The sequence below is a fragment of the Ambystoma mexicanum genome, chromosome 6p (assembly GCF_040938575.1).
Source record: "Ambystoma mexicanum isolate Mex_15411 chromosome 6p, UKY_AmexF1_1, whole genome shotgun sequence".
Classification (NCBI taxonomy): Eukaryota; Metazoa; Chordata; class Amphibia; order Caudata; family Ambystomatidae; genus Ambystoma; species Ambystoma mexicanum.
Genome location: NC_090935.1, coordinates 148678537 through 148699994, shown reverse-complemented (window position 1 = coordinate 148699994; position 21458 = coordinate 148678537).

Below are 21458 nucleotides of genomic sequence, written 5' to 3'. Positions count from 1 at the left end.
GCCTATCATGTAGCCCACTGTGCCTATTTTGCAGCCCATTATGCCTATCCTGTAGCCCACTGTGCCTATTTTGCAGCCCATTGTGCCTATCTTGTAGCCCATTGTGCTTATTTTGTAGCCCACTGTGCCTATCTTGTAGCCCACTGTACCTATCTTGTAGCCCACTGTGCCCATTTTGTAGCCCACTGGGCCTATTTTACAGCCCATTGTGCCTTTTTTGTAGCCCATTGTGCCTATTTTGTAGCCAATTTGCCTATTTTGTAGCCCATTGTGCCTATCTTGCAACCCATTATGCCTATCCTGTAGCCCACTGTGCCTATTTTGCAGCCCATTCTGCCTATCATGTAGCCCACAGTGCCTATTTTGCAACCCATTATGCTTATCCTGTAGCCCACTGTGCCTGCTTTTTAGCCCATTGTGCCTATCTTGTAGCCCACTGTGCCTATTTTGCAGCCCATTATGCCTATCCTGTAGCCCACTGTGCATATTTTGCAGCCCATTGTGCCTATCTTGCAGCCCATTGTGCTTATTTTGTAGCCCACTGTGCCTATCTTGTAGCCCACTGTACCTATCTTGTAGCCCACTGTGCCCATTTTGTAGACCACTGGGCCTATTTTACAGCCCATTGTGCCCTTTTTGTAGCCCATTGTGCCTATTTTGTAGCCAATTTGCCTATTTTGTAGCCCATTGTGCCTATCTTGCAACCCATTATGCCTATCCTGTAGCCCACTGTGCCTATTTTGCAGCCCATTGTGCCTATCCTGTAGCCCATTGTGCTTATTTTGTAGCCCACTGTGCCTATCGTGTAGCCCACTGTGCCTATTTTACAGCCCATTGTGCCCTTTTTGTAGCCCATTGTGCCTATTTTGTAGCCCATTTGCCTATTTTGTATCCCATTGTGCATATCTTGTAGCCTACTGTGCCCATTTTGCATTACACTGTGCCTATTTTGCAGCCCATTATGCCTATCCTGTAGCCCACTGTGCCTATTTTGCAGCCCATTGTGCTTATCTTGTAGCCCACTGTGCCTATTTTGCAGCCCATTATGCCAATCCTGTAGCCCACTGTGCCTATGTTTTAGCCCATTGTGTCTATCTTGTAGCCCACTGTGCCTATTTTGTAGCCCACTGTGCCTATTTTGCAGCCCATTATGCCTATCCTGTAGCCCAGTGTGCCTATTTTACAGCCCATTGTGCCTATCTTGTAGCTCACTGTGCCTATTTTTCAGTCCATTGTGCCTATCCTGCAGCCCACTGTGCCTATTTTTCAGCCCATTGTGCCTATCTTGTAGCCCACTGTGCCTATCTTGCAGCCCACTATGCCTATTTTTCAGCCCATTGTGCCTATCCTGTAGCCCACTGTGCCTATTTCTGCAGCCCACTGTGCCTATCTTGTAGCCCACTGTACCTATCTTGTAGCCCACTGTGCCTATTTTGCAGCCACTGTGCCCACTCTGAATTCAACTGTTGCAGCCCACTGTGCCTATTTCTGCAGCCCACTGTGCCTGTATTGCAGCCCACTGTGACTGTGACTGTGATAACACTGCAAGCATATGCACTACAACATCCACACACCATGCAAATCCTGCTTACCTTAATCATGCTCCCCTACTGTATCATCCAAGATAGCGTACCATGCCTTGGTACACACTATGTAGCCTACAAAAATGGCCTGTCCAAACTTGCCTGCCCCTGGCACCACCCTATCACTTGCCCTACATCATTTCTGCCTTCCAAACTGCCCTTTTCCACCATGCACTAACCTCACTTCTACCACCAGCTCCAATGGCCACACATTGGACACTAATAGGAGGAATAGCCATCATTTTCAAATCCACCTTAGACATGAGACCAGCCACTTCCTCTTCTCTGGCATCCTGTGAACTCCTCACTGTCAAGCTCCAAACATCTCTTAAAAATACTATCACCATCCATTTAATATATAGGCCACCAGGTCCCGCCGAATCTTTTGAAGAAGACGTTACATTAGTAGCTGAGAAGACTAAACCCATGGCGCAAAACATCATCCTAGATGACTATAACCTTGGCTATAATGATCCCAAAGACCTACCAGCTATCTCTGTAGCCAATGCACTATCAGAACCAGGCTTCTTACAAATAAGCACCCGACCCACTCATGTGAAAGGTAGGACACTCGATTGGGTAGCAGACCCCATTTGTAATATTACCCTAAAAGAATCCTCATCACTTGTGTGGACTGATCATCATCTCATATCCCTAGAAATCAACCCCAACAATCTAGAGCCTAAGAAACCCCCCATTGCACCTCTGTTTCTGACTAGGAATATACGTGACATTACTGCTGAGGCTGTAATACCCTTGGTAAGTCCCATACTCAATACTATAGCCCCCACTAACGACCTGAATCTGCTGGCCAACACCTTCAATGAGGCCATGACCAAAGCCATAGATACCATCGCCCCGCTAAAATTGCACAAAGGCAAACAGAGAGCCTACCTGAACTCCTGGTTCATCCTGAACTTAAACTTCTACGTACAGAAAAAAGAAAACTTGAGGCACTCTGGAAAACCACCCTCTCCACAGAAAATAAAGCTAATCTAACCAACATTACTGCTACTTACAAACGTGAGATAATCCGTACTAATAAATAATCTTTCAACGTCAGAATAAACCAGGCAAGTTCCAGTACGAAAGAACTATTTAATATCCTAAAGGAATTAGAAAGCCCCAATCCACCCATTGATACCTGCACCAAGGATAAACCTTGGTGCACCAGCATTCAAAATGCTCTCTCCAATAAAATCACAGGGCTCCTGTCCAAAATAGCCGACAAACGGCACCAACTTGCCTCTGGCAATCTCACCAGTCCAATAGCACAACCCTCCGCACACCTTAACTCAGGTTTCACCTTCAACCAGGTATCCATACCTGAGGTACAAAGAATCACAGCATCACTGAAACCATCTAACTGTAAAAGTGACAGTTGCCCTGCGCAAATCATTAAAGACGCAGCCAGAGATGTATCTCCTTTTATCACTAAACTTATAAACTCTTCATTCAACAGCAACTCTGTCTCAAGTAATCTGAAACAATCCTGGGTTCTCCCACCACTCAAAAAACAAACACTAGATCGGTCCATACCCACGAATTATAGACTTATCACTACAGTCCCATTCTTATTGAAAATCTAAGATAGAGTTGCATACTTGTCAATCCGGCTTCAGACCTTAACAATGAACGGAAACGGCCCTTGTCGACCTCAAGAGTCAAATTGACGACCTAAAAGACAAAGGTAAAGTTGCCATCCTACTTCTCTTAGACTTATCAGCAGCCTTTGACCTGGTGGACCATAAAATCCTTTGTGAGCACTTATCATCGGCAGCACACTTCTCCAACTCTGCTGTCATGTGGATCGCAAATAGAACCATGCGTGTTTTCTCACCTACAACTGCGACCGACCCAATCCCCATCACATTCGGAGTCCCTCAAGGCTCCTGTGTATCACCTACTTTGTACAATATTTTTACAAACCCCCTTTTCGACAAACTGGACCGTCTGGGTGTCACCTACACCAACTATGCAAATGACACCCAGATACTCCGAACACTATCTGGAAATTACGACTCTGATGTTTGCCAGATTTATGAAGTCTACATCATCATTCAGACATGGATGGCCACACATGGCCTCTGCCTCAATGACGATAAGACTGAGCTACTCCTAGTCGGCTCACCCAACAACTTGCTCAAACTCAGTCCCAACTACAGTAGCATCCTCATTGATGGCAACAACATCCCAATTGCCAATAATGTAAAAACCCTTGGCTTTTACCTCGATGCCAACATTAATCTCACCAAAAAAGTAAATATGACTGCATCAGCCACTGCCCACACTGGTAAGCTGATAAGGTCTTGCAGACCCCTACTGTCCTCCAACAGCTGCCTCATACTGGCCAGAGCATTTATACAGTCCAAATTGGACTATTGCAATGGCCTCTACTTAGGTGCCAACAAATCTATAATCAATAAATTGCAGGTTCTGCAAAATAACGCACTTAGAGCGGCTTTAAACATTCCTAGAAGAGAGCATATTTCCACCACCGAACGCTATGCAAATGGCTCGCTATACAAAACAAAATTGATCTAAAAATCCTCTGCCTCACATACAAAGCTTTGAACCACCTAGCCCCGCCATATCTCACTGGCAAATTTACGATTAAATCATCTGCCAGAATTACTAGATCCACTAACACATCCTGCTTGGTGGTACCCAGGTTCTGCCTAAAAAGAGCTGGTGGAACGAACTTCCCGGTTCTAGCCTCCCAATTGTCGAACAGACTTCCACAGGACATCAAAACCAGCCCATCTCCTCAAATATTCAGAAGCCACGTCATCACCTGGTTACTGAACAAAAACTAACTCGACCTCGCCCCACATTCACACTCACAACCATATATTTCTTTCCTGTATATATCCGTCTTCATCTTTCCATGCCCCCCACCTACCTGACCTTTCCCCGCCATTCTAATGTTTCATCTGCTAGGTGTATGTATGAATTGCATAATCTGCATAAGCTGTATAACTGACGTTCCCTGCCATTCTCATGTTTCATCTATAATGTTTATGTATAAAATTGTATAAACTGCATAAATTGTATAACTGCATCATGTAACCATTACCTTAATCTATGCACCCAGATACCCCCGGGTCAGGCGTGCTCTACAAATAAAATATACAAACAAACAAACAAACAAAACCAGTGCCCCTTGTTTCCGCTCAGCTACAAGGATCTTGCCCGTGGCTATTCCAGTCCTTGCTCCTAAATAGAAAAGTGATTTTGCACATTCCCATATGAAGCAGACAGCTTGTAACGCTCAACCAGTTCCCTCCTATTTCCCTGTTAGCGATGCAGAAGTCGCTGCTAAATGGCACATGCTCGCAGTCTCGGTAGCCACAGCAGCTGCGCGTGACACGCATGGGGAAGGAAGAGAGGGACAGAGGAAAGCTTCACATCTTGTCTCTGAGCACAGAACAAAGTGCATTTAAAGAACATATTTATATCGATCATGGCTATCATCCTCTTGTGAGAGTGAAAATAAAAGTTATATTTGTTATGATAAAGATGCGTTTTTGTGCTCTTGCAACTACTAGACCACCTTGCAGTACAGCTCAGGACTGTGCAGTGTAGCCCCTCCCCCTTCATCTATCTTCTACCATTCTATGGCACTCTCCATCTCTCATATCTTCTCTAACTGGTACGCTATCACCTTTCCTCCCTCTCTCACAAAGTCTGGAAGGAATAAGCACAAAAAAGACATCTTGAGTGCAAACCCTGGCCTCAACCTGCTTACCACATTTCCTTGTATGTCCAGGGAACATGATGACCTCTACTGCATCTCGCCCCAGGTACCCACACATACAAGTGTCTGTGTCTCTCAAGAAGACAGTCTGTGCCCTAAGATTAAATAGTTGCCAGAATATCTACACTTGAGACTAAAACATTATTGTCATGATTATGTATTTATAGAGCCCGCTCTGAAGAAGGACACATCGACGGAAATGCATTGACAGTGGGCCTCTGTATAGCACCAATGAAAGATGAAAAATTAAAATGAAGACTTGAATTAGCAGACTAAAATTATCATCTCTGTATACTGTTATGAAAGCTCATAATTTACAGTAGTCTTTACTACACCCCTTGGCAACCTCAGATCTGCTGATTATTTCATCAGACATTTTTTCATGCAGTCCCTGGCCTTCCCATCACAGACACCTATGTCAGAGCATCTTCTAGAGAGGTCTTCACTGATATCCTCTTCTCTGTACCCTCTCCAGATCTATGGACTCCTCGTCTCATCTCTACTCTCTCCCCTCTCACATTCTCTGCCATTAACAGTGGCACCAAGTGGGAAGTCCTCTTGGCCCACTTCTCATCTTCACATTGCTTCGTTAATGTCTACCACACTGGCACTATTCAGGTTCAGGGTCCTCAACCCAACCTCCTTCTCTTGGACCGGGTCCTGCCGTGTCTCTTTAACTTCCTTCCTTCTCCTCCCTCTCCCACCACCACTCTCTCTATCCATCCTCCTCTGACTGGAGTACCACGACCCCTATAGTCCACCTCAGAAAACCTTCAAAGGTAGAGACCTACTCCATCTGGTGACTCTTAATGCTCGCTCTGCCGACAAACACCCTGCTGACATCTTCCTCCTTTTTGAAGACACTGACGTCGACATTCTCGCTCTTACCGAGACATGGTTCCATGCCAGCTCAGTCACTGCTTTTGACTCCCTCCTTCCTGACAGCTTCAAGGCCATTTCCAAGCATCAACCTCGCTGTGCTGGCGGTGGGATTGCCTTAATCCTCCCTGAGTGTGTTCCTTCTTCCATTTTACCCACCCAGCTCTATTCTTCCTTTAAGAGCCTGGTATGAAAGTTGGTAATCTCTGCCTTCTCCACCATGACCAACGCTACCATTTACCAACCCCCAGGCGCTACCACCCTGTTCCTCTCTGAATGGCTGATTTCTGTTTTTCATTACTATTAACCACCCCCAATCTCTTCTTGGGTGATTTTAACATCCAATTGCACTCACCTGTCACTGCACCCACTCTTTTCATTGACCTCTGCACCTCTCTATCCTTCCCCATTCTCCCTTCTGGTCCAACCCACTTGGCTGAACACACTCTGGACACACTCATCCACAATGACCTCTCTCTCTCTCTCCCCCCCTCTGGTCACCCCTCTCTCTTGGTCAGACCACTCCCTCATCTCCTCCCGACCACTCTCTCGTTCACGAAAGTCTGCCCGATGAAATGAGTGTCAGATGCTGCCTTCACTTCCACCTTCATCCCTCCTTGCCCCCTAACTCAGATTCTACCACAGACTCTGCTCTGAGCAATTTCCACTTGGCCATCACCAATACATTTATTCTCAAAGTATTCCACCAATACCTTTGACATTCTTGCCCCAATCATGAGGACCCAGCTGAAACCTGCCTCTAAGCATACAACCTGGTGCGACTCTGAACTTGCGTCCCTGAGACGAAGGCGCAGAGCGGTGGAACGGAAGTGGCAAACCTCTGGCTCACTCTCTGACAAAATTCCTTGCTGCCTGCCCCAAAGGCAATACATACTCTCCATCCATGCCAAGAAAAGAGCCCACATTCAGGCACAGGTTTCCAGTGCATCCAACAACACGGCTGAAGTTTACAAGATCTGCAGGGAACTAGCCAACCCTTTCGCAGTCTCCTCCTCCCCTCTTCCTTCCCAGGCCCTCTGCAATGCGCTGGCACTCACTTTGCCACCAAAACTCAGGACATCCTGAACACCCTTGCTACTCACCCTCCCAACCCATCCCACACCCCCTTGCCTCCCTTGGCTTCTCACTTTCCTCCTTCCCCCCTCTCCTCCTTCTCCTCGGTCACATTTGAAGAAGTTACCAGAGATGTCTGCTCCATGAAGATCTCTTCTAAACAGGTTCCCTCTTGCTCGCCCAGAACCATCAAGGACAACATTGCCCCTGTATTTCTTTAACTTCTCTTTTGCCACTGGATATTCCCCTCCTCTCTCAAACACCCCCTTGTGCACCCCCTCCTGCAAAAACCTTCAGCAGCTTGTACCTGACCATCTAACTACCACCCTATTTCCATCATCCCCTTCCTGGGGAAACCTCCACACTGAACTTGTTGGTGGTCTCCACGACAATACATCTGGAGTTCGAGCATCCAGAGGCCGGACAGTGCTCTTCTGAACAGCTGTGAAGAACTTCTCGCATCTCTGGACTCCAACTCCCCAGCTGTCCTCATCCTGCTCGATCTGTCCTCTGCCTTCGACACGGTCAACCATTCCATCCTCAAACAATTGCTCCACAATACCCTTGGTATCTCGGAATGGACACTGGACTGGCTGACCTCCTTCCTAACTGAAGCTTGTCCAAGTCCTCCTGGGCACCTTCTCCTCCCTTACTTCCTTTTTCACCTGTGGTGTTCCGCAGGTTCTATCCTCTACCCATGGCTCTTTAACATCTACCTCGCTCAGCTAGCACTCCTCATCTTCTAATTTCCCCCAACTTCCAGCGTTATGCAGACAAAACACAACTCTTTTTCACACTTCCTTCTGACCCTCTTGCACCTTCCATCATCCCTGACTGTTTATCTGCCATCCAGTCCTGGTGCACTTGCAACAATCTCTGCCCTAATGCCAGTAAAACTGAGATCCTTGCCATTGGGGAGCCTGCTCCCTCGTTCTACCCTTCACTCTGGCCTTCCTCCATGGGCTCTCCGCCGGCTCCTTCTTCTGAAGCCAGAAACCTTGGAGTCATCTTGGACTCCTCTCTCTCCTTCCTCCCTCACACTCAGGACATTGCCAAGAAGTCCCACTTTCAGCTCTTCCTTCTCAAAGGAATTCTCCCTTTTCTCACTTTCCCCCAGAAGCTCAATGTTACCCGAGCCCGGGTTCTCTCTAGGCTTGAAAGAGAGCAATCCTTTCTGTGCATGAAGATAATCATTAGGGTTATCAGCACTTTCTCATAGTTTTAGTTTTCAGGGGTTTTTCGATTTTACTTTGAACCATAACGTCCCTTTAACAAAGTTTTTTTACTGAATTTCATAGGTTTTTAGTAGCGCAACATAACCATAACGTCCCTTTAACAAAGTTTTTTTACTGAATTTCATAGGTTTTTAGTAGCGAAACTTAACCATAATGTCCCTTTAACAAAGTTTTTTTACTGAATTTCATAGGTTTTCAGTAGTACAACTTAACCATAATATCCCTGACTTTAAATACATGTAACATAGAACATACTGAACCCCTAGTTAGTGATTTTGATGTATGCGGAATACCGCCATGTCCGCGGACATATCGAAAATCTGAGCGTGGTGAATGTACATTTAAATAGTGTGCCCCATTTCCCCATTGAGGTTGGCTCTGAAAAGAGCCGTTTTTTTTGGTTTTTTTGCAGATGCTTGACAGACACCTGTTATTTTGTAATTTTTTTCTTCTTTTTTTCTTACTTTACTCCTAAAATCTTCACATAACCTTCTCCAAAGCAACCCTTACATTCCAAAACAGCATGGCATTTCCCATAAAAGATAAGGAAATGCCATCTTCTTTAAAATAAACAGCATTACTGGAATCAATATTCTCATTATTACAGAAGAACATACCAGCTCTAAGCATGAAGGCACACATGCCTCGGTTGATTACACACCTAGCATTGTTTTGCTGAGGACAAAAAACTGAACTATTGTCCCATATTACCCTAGGTAGTAATCCAGAAAAAATTACTTTGGCATTTGGAAGGATGTTCATTACTGCTTGAAGTGTTCCAAATCTGCCAACAAAGTAGGGGCACTGACATAGCCCAAACGGAAAGCACCATAATGCAAAACTACCACATGGGGACTGTTGATCCTGCCCATATCTTCACAAACTTGTACAATTCCCTGTACATTGCAATCAGACACAGTGCTCCACACCACCTCCACTCCTTTAACATCAAAATTCTTTGCAACATGCCTGCATTGAGCATACTGTTGTAAACCATGCACAAACATATCTCCGAGGACCAACACCCTGACTTTCTCCACTTCTGCCATCTTCCCTACACACAGTCTCTTTCAACACATTAATAGCTTAGTATACTAGATAGAACCCCATAATAGAATGCTATTTATATCAATGCATCGTTCAAAGCACTAATTAGGCTATGATATTTATTGCAATGATCCTTGACACTTTTTTCGCAACATTATAATAAGAATCCCTTGTACACATATTTCATGAAAAGTACATACACATGTGATGTCATCAATGACATTTGTGATGTCATCTATGATGTCCTGGGTGTTAGTCTTAGCAGTGCATGGTGGTGGCGCGAGTTATGGTTGCTTAGCTTACCATAACTTGGGAATTTCAGGGGTTTTTCGGTTTTACTTGGAACCATAACGTCCCTTTAACAAAGTTTATTTTATTATCTCGCAAACAATATACAAAGATGGAGTGTAAAAAGCAATTTCTCAGAGATGGCTATACAGAGAATGTTGCAAACTAAGAATTTATGGTCCTTTACAGTGAAGGTCAACTGCTTCCATTTTTTGCTCGCGGTGCCGGAGAGGCCCACGACTCGCACTATAAGGTTCTATTGTTTTTTGACCTTGACAGACAGGGATCGTGCTAAAAGACTTCTTTTGAAGGAGTGTTGCAAAAACGCAAGACACTATAAGGATGAAATTTCTGAAACAAAACCACTTTTATATATTATATCACTATGAGAAAGATCGTTGGCACAGACGGAGTCGTATTTTGGGACTGCACTACGCTTAGACAATGGAAAATGCCAATATAATGTAAGTAACCCTTTAGATTATTTTATACCCGAATATAATAACAATAGCGTGGTGTTAAAGCCCTGTTAAGTTGTACTTGTTCCTTCAATGTGGCATAGTGTTTTCTACCGCGCACTATTACCGCTGAATTGGTCCCCTGTCGCTTAGAGGGCTCTGAAAAAGGCAGAGGACAGAGGGTGGACTAATGGGAATAAGTTAACATACTCCGTTGCGCTATCCTCGCTAGCAAATAGTTTCACGCCCTAATAAATAAAATGAATATTTTTAATGAAGATCGGCTGGTGAGACTAATTTATGTTTTTTAAAACAGGTATGTCCTCCCGTACTGTGAATGCCACGATTTACAGACCCCGGCCGACTGATTTTTTAACTGCCAGGTGCAGCTACTTCTAAACATGACCCTCACCATTTTATGGGACAATCGCCAAGGACCAATATGCCCTTACGCGGTACTTGCGGCTAGAAGCAACATACCGACCATTATGGTGGTCTAATGCCTCGTTGTTGGAACAGCCTTCCGATTATCAGTGCCACCATAGTGCTTATTTTATCATAAACCAACACCCTGTGTACCGCAAAGGAACAGCGCGTGACTCAAGATGAACTTTTGCGGATCGACAGCAAAGACAAATGCAAATCACTGAATATTCTCTAAACATTTGATGTCAAATAAAAGTACTTTACGAAATGTACAATCTTGTTGTTTGCTTTTAAATCACAGTTTCATATTCCGAATTGTGGCGTGCTGTGTTGTGAGATGATCTGTGTTGTTTTCCGGGTTCTGTGTAAAGTTGCGTAGGACTGGAGACGACTGGGCACGTTTGGCTACGCACCCTGTACCGTCACGGAGAGAGATGGGGAATATGAATGCTTTGAAAATGTTAAGCTTAGGGCGGGAGATATGATTTAGTGTCGCAAAAGCATGTCAGCCAGGTCGATGGGGCAAGTGATAATGTCGGCGCACAGCAGCCTGATTTATCGTTTGTTTAGTGGACAAAAAGTCGTGGAAGGACCACAGGAAATTGTAATGTCAATGGACATAAGGAGGGTTCTTAGAACACTTTCAACCTGACAACGAACAATACGAACAGCGTTCTCAGAACACCCCCATTTTGTTTAATTGCAAACATTACCTCCATGTCCACTCTTCCTCGTCCCAGTACTTACTTCATGAGGCCCCTGCCTCCGACACAGGACCTTCTTCTATTTCTTTAAATTCCTATAACTCCTCCCCCACATCCGCATCACTCAGTTTCATATTACCAAGCCGGAGCATGAGACCTTCCCTGCAGGGAGGGTGAGGAGGGTCGTCAGTACTATGACAAGGAAGAGTAGGACTAGGAGTGATGAAGATTACCGGTAAGTAATCAGAGCATTTCAGGACACCGCAAGTGTTCTTAGCTCAATTTTAGATTGCTTGCGAACAAAACGGACACATACTCCGTCCTCAGAACACCCCACCATTTAGTTTATATAGAACATTTCAGAACAGCCGTGTTATCCGCAGACAAATCGAACAGAACAAAAGTGTCTAGCATATAAAAAAACAGAACATTGAACCTATCTCATACTCCCCCACCCTCCCCAATTACTCTTACACACCAACACACTCCACTAAATACAATTTTTAATCCAAGTTTCACTGCGCTGTCCGCGGTCATCGGCGAATGCAAGATGGCGGGTGCCACAGAAAATCTGACGCGCTTCACGCACCACGCCATCCAATCAGCGAACACGTCAGGTGTCCGTGGACATCGCGCAAGCCGCTCGGCCAATCAGGGCACTGTCCGCGGAACGAACAGGGAAGTCCATCCGCGAAGCGAACAGAGATATCACACATTTTTTTGCCTTACATTTTGGTCTTTTTAAAAAAAATACTGGACGGATTTACACCAAATTTCCAAAAGCACGCTTTCGGGACCAAGCCCCTGCTCCTGCTGCAAATTTGGTGTAAATCCGTCCAGCGGTTTCGGCTGTAGGCGTGCGCAAAGTTTTTTCCCCATTATGTATATGGGAAAAAACAAAAGTTTTGGGACCCCCCCTATAACTTTGGCCCCCCCTGGAGATTCTTGGGGGACACGATTGGGCCCTTGAGGCCATGATGAGACACTGTGGTGCGGCCCAGGGGGCCTGACTGCCAGGGCGAGGGGTAGTGGTCATGACAGCACTCCCCCCCCAAGGCCCCCTCTCAGGATGGTTCTGTCTGGTCCTGGCTTGGTGGGATAATCACGATGGAAACGTCGTATCAAACGTGGTGCATGGATGTAATCACAGGGTTCCCATGTCCGGTCTTGAGGACCATATCCCTTCCAGTCCACTAGGTAGTATAGTTTAGTTCTGACATACTTTGAGTCCAGGATGTCCTTGACCTCAAACTCCGGTTCCCCCTTGACCATTATTGGTTCGGGTGGAGTGGTTACCTGTGTTCCAGGCTGAACTGGTTTCAAGAGAGATACATGGAACACTGGATGAATATGCATGTTGGTCGGCAGGGCCAGTATAACTGCAGCTGGGTTTATAATGGATTCAATGATGAAAGGTCCTAGGTATCGTGGGCGAAATGTCCGGGTGTCATTTATAGGTACATGCCTTGATGCTAACCAAACTTTGTCTCCCACCTGGTAGTTGGAGCCCTTTCAGGACGCTGGTCTGCGTATTTCTTATGGCGGTTTTTGGCTTGACGTAAATGTTTGACGGCCTTTGTGAAGGCCTGAGAAATGATGGTGTGTAAGGATTTGATGGCCGGCATTTCCAGAGCCGTGGGGAGGTCCAGTTCGGACGTGCTTGGATGTCTGCCGTATATTGTATAAAACGGGGTCTGTCCCGTCCCGTGCCGGGAATTATAATAAGCATACTCGGCAATCCACAACAAGTCTTTCCAATTCCCTTCCACTTGCACACGTCTTCCCCCTCACAAACCCCTTCTTGTAGGCCTTCTGTATCCTGGTCTCGGCCCCTCACTAAGAAGCAGACTACATTACCCTGTGGGCATCCTGTTGCTCACCTGCAGCACCAGAGGTATGGGAGGGCGCAGCCAGGATTTTGAATGGGAGCTCGCCCGTGGCAACTCCCATGGCGCTTGTATGCGCGAGGGGCTGGCCAGCGGGGACCCTTTGCGGCGAGACTCATCAGGATCTCCATCCCAGGCAAATGATCACCTAACATGCTGCAGCGGAATGCTTCCACATCCGCATCCATGACAACGAACAATGCTACTCCATCATGTGACGCACGGACCGTGATCATGTGACCGTGTAGCTATGGCATAGAAAACGCCAGCTTCCATGCAATCAGTGCTTCTCAGCTGTAATCACAACGTTTGGCATTCCAAATCTTTGGACCTTGCTGTACGTTACCTTGACCACGGACCTCGTTTTGTTTTGGATTGCTTTGCTTCTCCCTTCTAGCTATATTGCATTTCTTATTGACCTCTTGGCTTACGACCACTGACTTTGTTACCCGGATTGCTAATGCCTAGCCCCTCTCTGCTTTGTCTTAGCCTGATCTTGTTTACCTACGACCACAGACTGTTTCACGGATTGTGCTTTGAATCCCATTGACTTCTGGACTTCCCAATTTGGGACCACGTGCCTCATATAGTCCAGACCTCCAGATTGTTACTATATCTACTCAGGTTATGCCGGTGAGCTGACGGGGCTCTTCACAACCAACACCCATTTCTGTCCTTCTACCTAAACTCACCAAGAGAACAGGGAATACATTGAGGATTCCCAGACCATAATACTTTCCACCGGTTTGGCCAGTCTTCCATCCACCGGTAGGTGTATTTTGGTGTCCCATATTGTGGATAGTGAGGCATGCATTGATCAGTTGTTTAACCTGCCCATTTTCCTTACAGCAGCCACTCGGAGGACCTGCTGTTCCTGTTCTTGTCACCTGTGGCCCTAATCCTTGAACAGCGAGTATCTTGTATCTCGTTGTTGGTTGCTTAGGGACGGAGGTATTCATACTCCACGCTACTCTCAAGTCCTGACAATACAGCCTAAGTACTGTTCGAGTGTTTGGTTTGTTCTTTCCCTTTGGCCATCCGTTTGAGGGTGGTGGCTTGTGGATAATCTGATGTCAATTTGAGCCATTGAACAGTATTTTCACCTTAAATTGGATATGAATTGGGTACCTCGATCCGAGATCAGTACTGACATGAACCCATGGAGCCTTACGATGTGTTCCAGGAATGTCTTCGCCAGGCTAGATGCATTTGGGAGACCTTTAAACGGCAAGAAGTGGGCCATTTTAGAAAACAAGTCTACCACCACTAGAATGGTATTGTATCCTTGACTGGGTTGTAGGTCGGTGATAAAGTCAAGAGATAATGTATGCCAGGGTGCTGGCGAAATTTCCAATGGTCTGAGGAGTCCAGCTGGTTTCTGCTTAGATGACTTATTCTGTGCACAAATACCGCAAGAGATAATGAATTGAATGACGCCTTTACGCCACGTGGTCCGCCAGTAGCTTAGTTTCACTTTGGGTAGAGTCTTAGCAATTCCACGATGGCCCTCAATGAGGGAGTCATGATATCCTGAGATGACCTGTTCCTGAAGCTCTTTCTTGGGCAAGAATAGACAGTTCCTGAAGTATGGTCATTGGTCCTTAACTGCATAGTGTTCTCCCCGCAAATCCCATTCTTGTAATAACTGAGGAGTCATCCCATGTCGGATTCCTTGCAGTAATTCATCTTGAGTCATCTTGGTTGTAATGCCCAGGAGTTTGCCACCCGGGACGATGGCCACGGGATCAGGGGTCGTGTATACCAGTTCATCAGTACCCATGCGCGAAAGGGCATCGGCTTTTCCGTTTTTTACCCCGTGTCGAAATGTGATCATGTAATCATACTCCGCAAAGAAAAGGGCCCGTGTAGTTGTCGGGAGGTTTGAGCCTTCACAGTTTTTAAGTATTGTAGATTCTGATGGTCAGTTACCATGGTGATAGTGTGCCTGGCACCGAGCAGATAATGTTGCCAGGCTTTGAAGGCTGATTTTATGGCCAGGAGCTCTTTGTCCGTGATGGCATAATTAAGTTCAGGTGGTGAAAATGTACGTGATCAGAAGGCTACTGGATGTAGCTGGCCAGTTTGTTGGTCCCTTTACGGTAGAACAGCAACCATCGCCATGCTGGAGGCATGCGTTTCCAGCACATACGGAAGATCTGGGCGAGGGTGCCGTAAGATCGGGGTGGAAGTGAATCTCACCTTGAGTTCTTGAAAGGCCTTTTCTGCCTCTTCTGTCCACTGGAACTTTTTGTTGCACTTCCTCAATAAAGATGTGATTGGATGTACTATTTGAGAGAATCCTGGGATGAATCGGCGGTAAAAGTTTGCAAAGCCCAACATGCTCTGGATTCCTTTGCATGAATATGGGCTGGCCAGTTTAGAATGGCATCAACCTTGTGCACATCCATTCTGATTCCCTTTGGAGTGAGGATGAACCCAAGGAACTCTACCTCCATGACGTGAAATGAACATTTTTCGAGTTTGCATAGCGGTGATGTTGGCGAAGCTTGGTAAGGATGGAACGAACATGCTTGACGTGGTCCTGTTTTGAAGCTGAGTATACTAGGATATAGTCTATATAGACCAGGGCACAGACATCAATCAGTTCTCTTAAGACATTGTTCATGAAATACTGAAATGCGGCGGGGACATTGCAAAGGCCAAATGGCATTACCTGGTATTCATATAAGCCATATTTGGTATGAAACGCAGTCTTCCATTCGTCCCCCTTTTTAATTCAAACAATTTGCCCCTCTAAGGTCCAATTTCGTGTGGATTTGGGCATCTTTAACTTGGTCTAACAATTCCGGAATAAGGGGCAAGAGGTAACGGTTTTTAACAGTGATTTGGTTCAGTACGCGATAGTCAATGCAAGTCCTCAAATCTCCTTCCTTCTTCAGCACAAAGAATAAGGGAGATGCTGCGGGTGACTTCGAGGGGCGGATAAAACCGTTAGCCTGATATTGTTCTAGGTAGGACTTCAAATGTTGATTCTCTGGTTCTGTAAGCGCATAGATTCGGCCACAAGGGATGTGTGCACTAGGTATCGATCGGTCTGGCAATCGTAGGTTCTGTGTGGTGGCAAGGTGTTGGCTTGTTCCTTTTGAAGCAAATCTTGAAAGTCTTGGTATTCGCTTGGTAGGGTACCGATCACACCCAAGGTAATTGCCACTTTTTCCTGGGCAGGTGAGCTTGTGTTAGTTGACTTCCTTCCTTTATAATAGCAAGTGCTTGTACAGCCTTCGGAAAAGACCAATTTCCTTGCATGCCAATCGATATGCGGATTGTGTGCGAATAACCATGGCATCTCTAGGATCAACCGGAACTGAGGTGCCTTGATGAGATCAAAAGTGATAGATTCCTGGTGGCCGTCCTGACATAGGAAGGTTAGAACTGTTGTGCATTTGGATACAGGGCCAGGAAGAGATTTCTGTACCATCTACGGTGGTCACTGTCTCTGTGGTTGACTTAGGGCAGAGAGAGAGACCCATCTTTGCTGCAAGATCCTGGTCCATGTAATTCCAACGGCTCCGCTGTCAATGTATGCTTCTACCGTATGCATCCTAGACGGCTGTTGGTAGTTGATTAGGATCACAGGCAATGCAAAATGGGAGGTCTGTAGTTGACTTTCTTCGCTCGACAAATGGACCCCTACATTTGCCGGGCTTGGCAGTTTTCCGACTCCTCACTCGGGTTTTCCTTATCCGTGTCTCCTACAGTCCTCCTTGGTGGCTTTACTGGACACTCCTTGAGTAAATGACCTGCTTTTCCACAGTATAGGCATAGCTGCTGTTCCCTCTCTTGTCCCTTTCAGCTTTGGTTAAAGGAGGTCTTACCCCTCCTAGTTGCACTGCCTCCACGGAACTGTCTGCCCCTCTTGGAACATGGTCCTTCAAGCGCACGAACATAGGACAAGTGTCTGATCTGCACCAATCTGCTCTTTGGTCTTGCAACCTGTGATCAAGTTGAACTACAAGATTGATAACTCGGCACAGTCTTTTGGTGGATCCACTACTTGGGCAAGAACATCCTTTAGCTCCCCCCTTGGGCCCTGGTGAAATAGTGTGGTTCTCTTTTCCTCCGGCCACCCTGCCTCGACCACAAGCCTGTTGAAGGTTGCTATGTATGTCAATAGGTCTTACTTTCCTTGACGGAGGGACAAGAGTTTGTTGTCTAGTGCCTGTCCATGGGTACGACGGGCGAAGAGCTTTTCCATCTCCTGCTGGAAGCCTCCAAAGTCACGTAGCAGTGGGTCATCCTGACTAACGAAAGGTACAGACTAGTCCGCAGCACTGCCACTCAAATAAGACAACACGAAGGCCACCCGTGATTGATCATTAGGAAAGGCCCCAGGCCTGCAAAGAAAATGGAGGCAACACTAGTTCATGAAGGTCGCATACCTTGAAACGCTGCAGTGGGGGTAAAGGAACTGCTCCTGGGAGGGTGATCTGCACCGGATTGATCGGTGGTGCTGACATTGATGGAACGGTCCCAGGCAATGGGGCTTATCCGGCCTGTGATTGAAGGAGTTGTCTACTCAAATCATCAGTGTGTTCTTTGGCCACTATTAATTCTCTCCACAAGGCGTTGGTCTCCTGCCTGGCTGAATGCACCTCAGTGCGTAACTGCCTCAGCACCTGAACTAACTGATCGGGTTCCGAGGTTTCCATGCTTGAAATCCGCGTGGATTGTGGTTGTGAGGCTTTGCATTCTGTAACGCTCACCTGGTATCCACAGGGACGCCACCCAATCTGGCTGGACTGCTTGCTTCCTACCTGGAACACTCCCTCAGGTTCTTGTTCTGCCGAGGACCTAGTCTGTAATACAGGAGTTTGGGATTTTATCTTATAGTCTCTTTTTCCCTGAGCCCACCTCCCTTGTAAACCCAACGACCCCTTAGTGTTTTCCTCAGCTTGGTTTTCGATATGGTGCGCTCTCCATCCTGCTGTTCTGTGCAGTGGTGCATCGTGGATGGGCGTGTCGCAACTGAGTTACTTCACTGGTGCGGGCCCTTTGAACCCAGTCCTGCTGCGGCTCAGTTCCTCAGGTAAAACTGCTGTTTTGTCAGCTTGTCCTTAAACTGCAATTGCCCCTGTTAATGTATTTCCTTCTCTCTTAGGTGTGGAAGGAGTTCTGAAGATGCCGTGCTGGCTGGGGTTGTGCTCGAGATGGTAAGTGAAAGCGCGGAGCGCGGCGCTATGGCCTTTTCTTGCAGTGTGCTAACCTGTGTTGTCCCTCTCAGGCCGCCGTGATGTTCCTGATGATGAGCTGCTGAGAGGACGCGGAGCGGTGAGTTGGTGTTGTTCGAATTGCCTCAGAGTAATTATGTGTGTTAATCAGCCTTGCCTTTTTCTCTTTCAGGTTGTCGGAAGAACAGAATGGCTTGAACCAGAAGCAAGTTCAACTCAGGTAAGCGTGAGTCTTCCGATTGTTGATTTAATGTGAAGAATAAACGCTTACTAATGCTGCTTTTCTATTGTTACCCCAGGTTGCAGCTTCCAGGAGAGAGAGCGAGCGTTCACCGAGATGCTGGATGTTCGGGACACTGGAGCGGGTGACTGGAGCTGGGCTCGCTAACAGGTAAGACTAACTAATGGTGTTCTTCTTCCTGCAGGTGTAGGCCCAGAATGCTGAGGAAGAACTGACAGGCCGAGGTGAACGTCACGCTGCGAGAGCAGAGCAAAGCGAATCGTGTTATCCAGCTTGTTGCATGGCTTATATAGGCTGCAGGTATCCCCGGTGCCTTCAAGCCTGACCACACCCTAAATGCTAGACCGCATGGTTCAGTTCTGGAACTGAACCATGTGGGGGCATCCATGTTGTGACACTGCCATTGTGAGCTCCAGCTCCCCCTTCTGCCATATGAGCCTGGCACCAAAGGTGCCAGGACTGACTCCAAGAGAGTCTTGGGGGACACGATTGGGCCCTTGGGGCCATGATGAGACACCATGGTGCGGCCCAGGGGGCCTGACTGCCAGGGCGAGGGGCAGTGGTCATGACAGTTACTGATATCCATTGGTAAAGTGGAGAAGTGTGCTTTAATTTCACAAAGAACACTTCCAGAAGGGTGAAAATGGTTGCAGAAAGTAGCGTCGCTGTTAACAGGAAAAAATACAAGTAGTAGAACACCATTCCCGACCGTTCCCACTCCCTTCAACCACTGGACTGCTGAAGTTTCAAATAATATGAAATATATTGCGACGATTCGTCCAATTGAATGTCTTCAGACATATCCACGGACACCTTTTAAACAATACACAAACATATACCGCCAGCAACTAGTTTTAGTCAGAAATTGCCCCAAATAACACAGATTTACAACCACTACCTGGACTTATAGAGACATGTACATGAACAAGGTTAGGCCACGTGCCCACACCTTCAAAGCCACTAATACGATGTATTTGAACAAGCCTACAGAGCATGTTACTTCTTGCACATACATGAAAGCACAAAAAAGCGATTTGTTATATAAGGCGTGTAATCTACCACTGTTTCAAATTGAAAGACTAATGTTCGATAAATCTAGCCAGTCTCAACAAATATAGCCACAATATAAATTAAACCTTAACTCACACTTAATTATGATACTGTTGGAAGATGGATCATTTTTAACCCCTTAAGTGCCAAGGACGAGTATGCTTCACCAAAACCAAAACCTGGATACCCAAACGAAATAAAGCATTTGAACACAGCCATCATAGAAGAATATGAATCCTGCCAGACCAACATAACAACCGCACAGAAGGATACAGACTAGTAACAGCACTAACTAACCCTACTAAAAACTGACCACATACATCTACTGCAACAGAAACATACAACCACCACAAAATGCACACACTCAGCAGCACCGAACTAAACACAACACACTAAAGAAAACTAACCCAATTATTTATTAATCATCCCACACACACTCCTACAACAATCACCACCTGACCCTTAAGAACTCAAAACAAACCAACACACAGTGACCAGTTTTTCCAAATTGAAGCTACAAACAGCACAAGAAAGGTCTCTAGCTCCCTCCCTTCCTTTCCTAACTAAGCTCTTCTATCCCTCCTTCCTTTTCAGATCTGCCAGAGTGCCTGGAGACCATGAAAATGGCAGCGAAGCAGGGGTACACATCACAATAACATAACATACCATCCATATTGTGTGCACACCAATTTAGTTTTGTTATCTACATTTCATTGGGCCTTTTCTGATTTCCCTTTAACCTTCCTCATATTGCAGCTGGAATTACTTGGATCACGTATTTGCCACTTTCTCATCCATCACTATTTTACCATTTCTGTGCCTATCAATCTTTGTTTAGTTATGATAAAATCACACCCCCCTTCTCTATTTGTAGCATCAGTGTGTTGCTGCTTTCCAGAAATCAATCACTGTTCCGTTTTCTACTCATACCCTGTTTTCATATGAATGGCTCTTGATTTTCTCGTACCCAGGTGAGCTCAGAGAATGGCATATTTATGCACCAGCATCCTCCCTAACACATAACCAAGTATTTCGAGGCATAGTAAGGGACGGCAGGGGCGTTAGGGTTTAACTGGAAGTGCAACTCTGACCCTTTTGCACCCAGTGTGTCTCCTATAGCTTTCTTCTGTCAATGTGTGGAAGATTTTGAAGTTGTGTATTAGTTTGGGAATTATTTTCAATTCTCGTCATTATATTTACCCGTACCTATAATGAATGTACTTTTACAGTACTAGTCATCATCATTCTGAAGGTCGTCCAAACCACAACACCTTGCATCCTGAACTGCTACACCGCGTCTCAGCACGCCGTGTCCCACAGATATATTTCTTCTTTTCCCTATCGTCAAAATGCTGGGAAGAAAACATTTTGTCCCACCTCACCCCCTCCACAGTTTGGCACTCGATGAAATCTGCAATGATATAATATGATATGGCATTTATAACGTGCCTATACACAAGTGTTTCAATGCCATGTGCACAGATTCTTTGGTCTTCCCTGCGCACGTCTCGCTTCTCTTAAATCTATCTATCATTCTTCTGTTCGCTCACTCTGCCTTCTCTCTTATTGGGACTCAATCTCTTCTTCTCTTGCTTCACTTGGATGGCTGTATTTCTACTCTCAGCTTGAATATAACTTTCT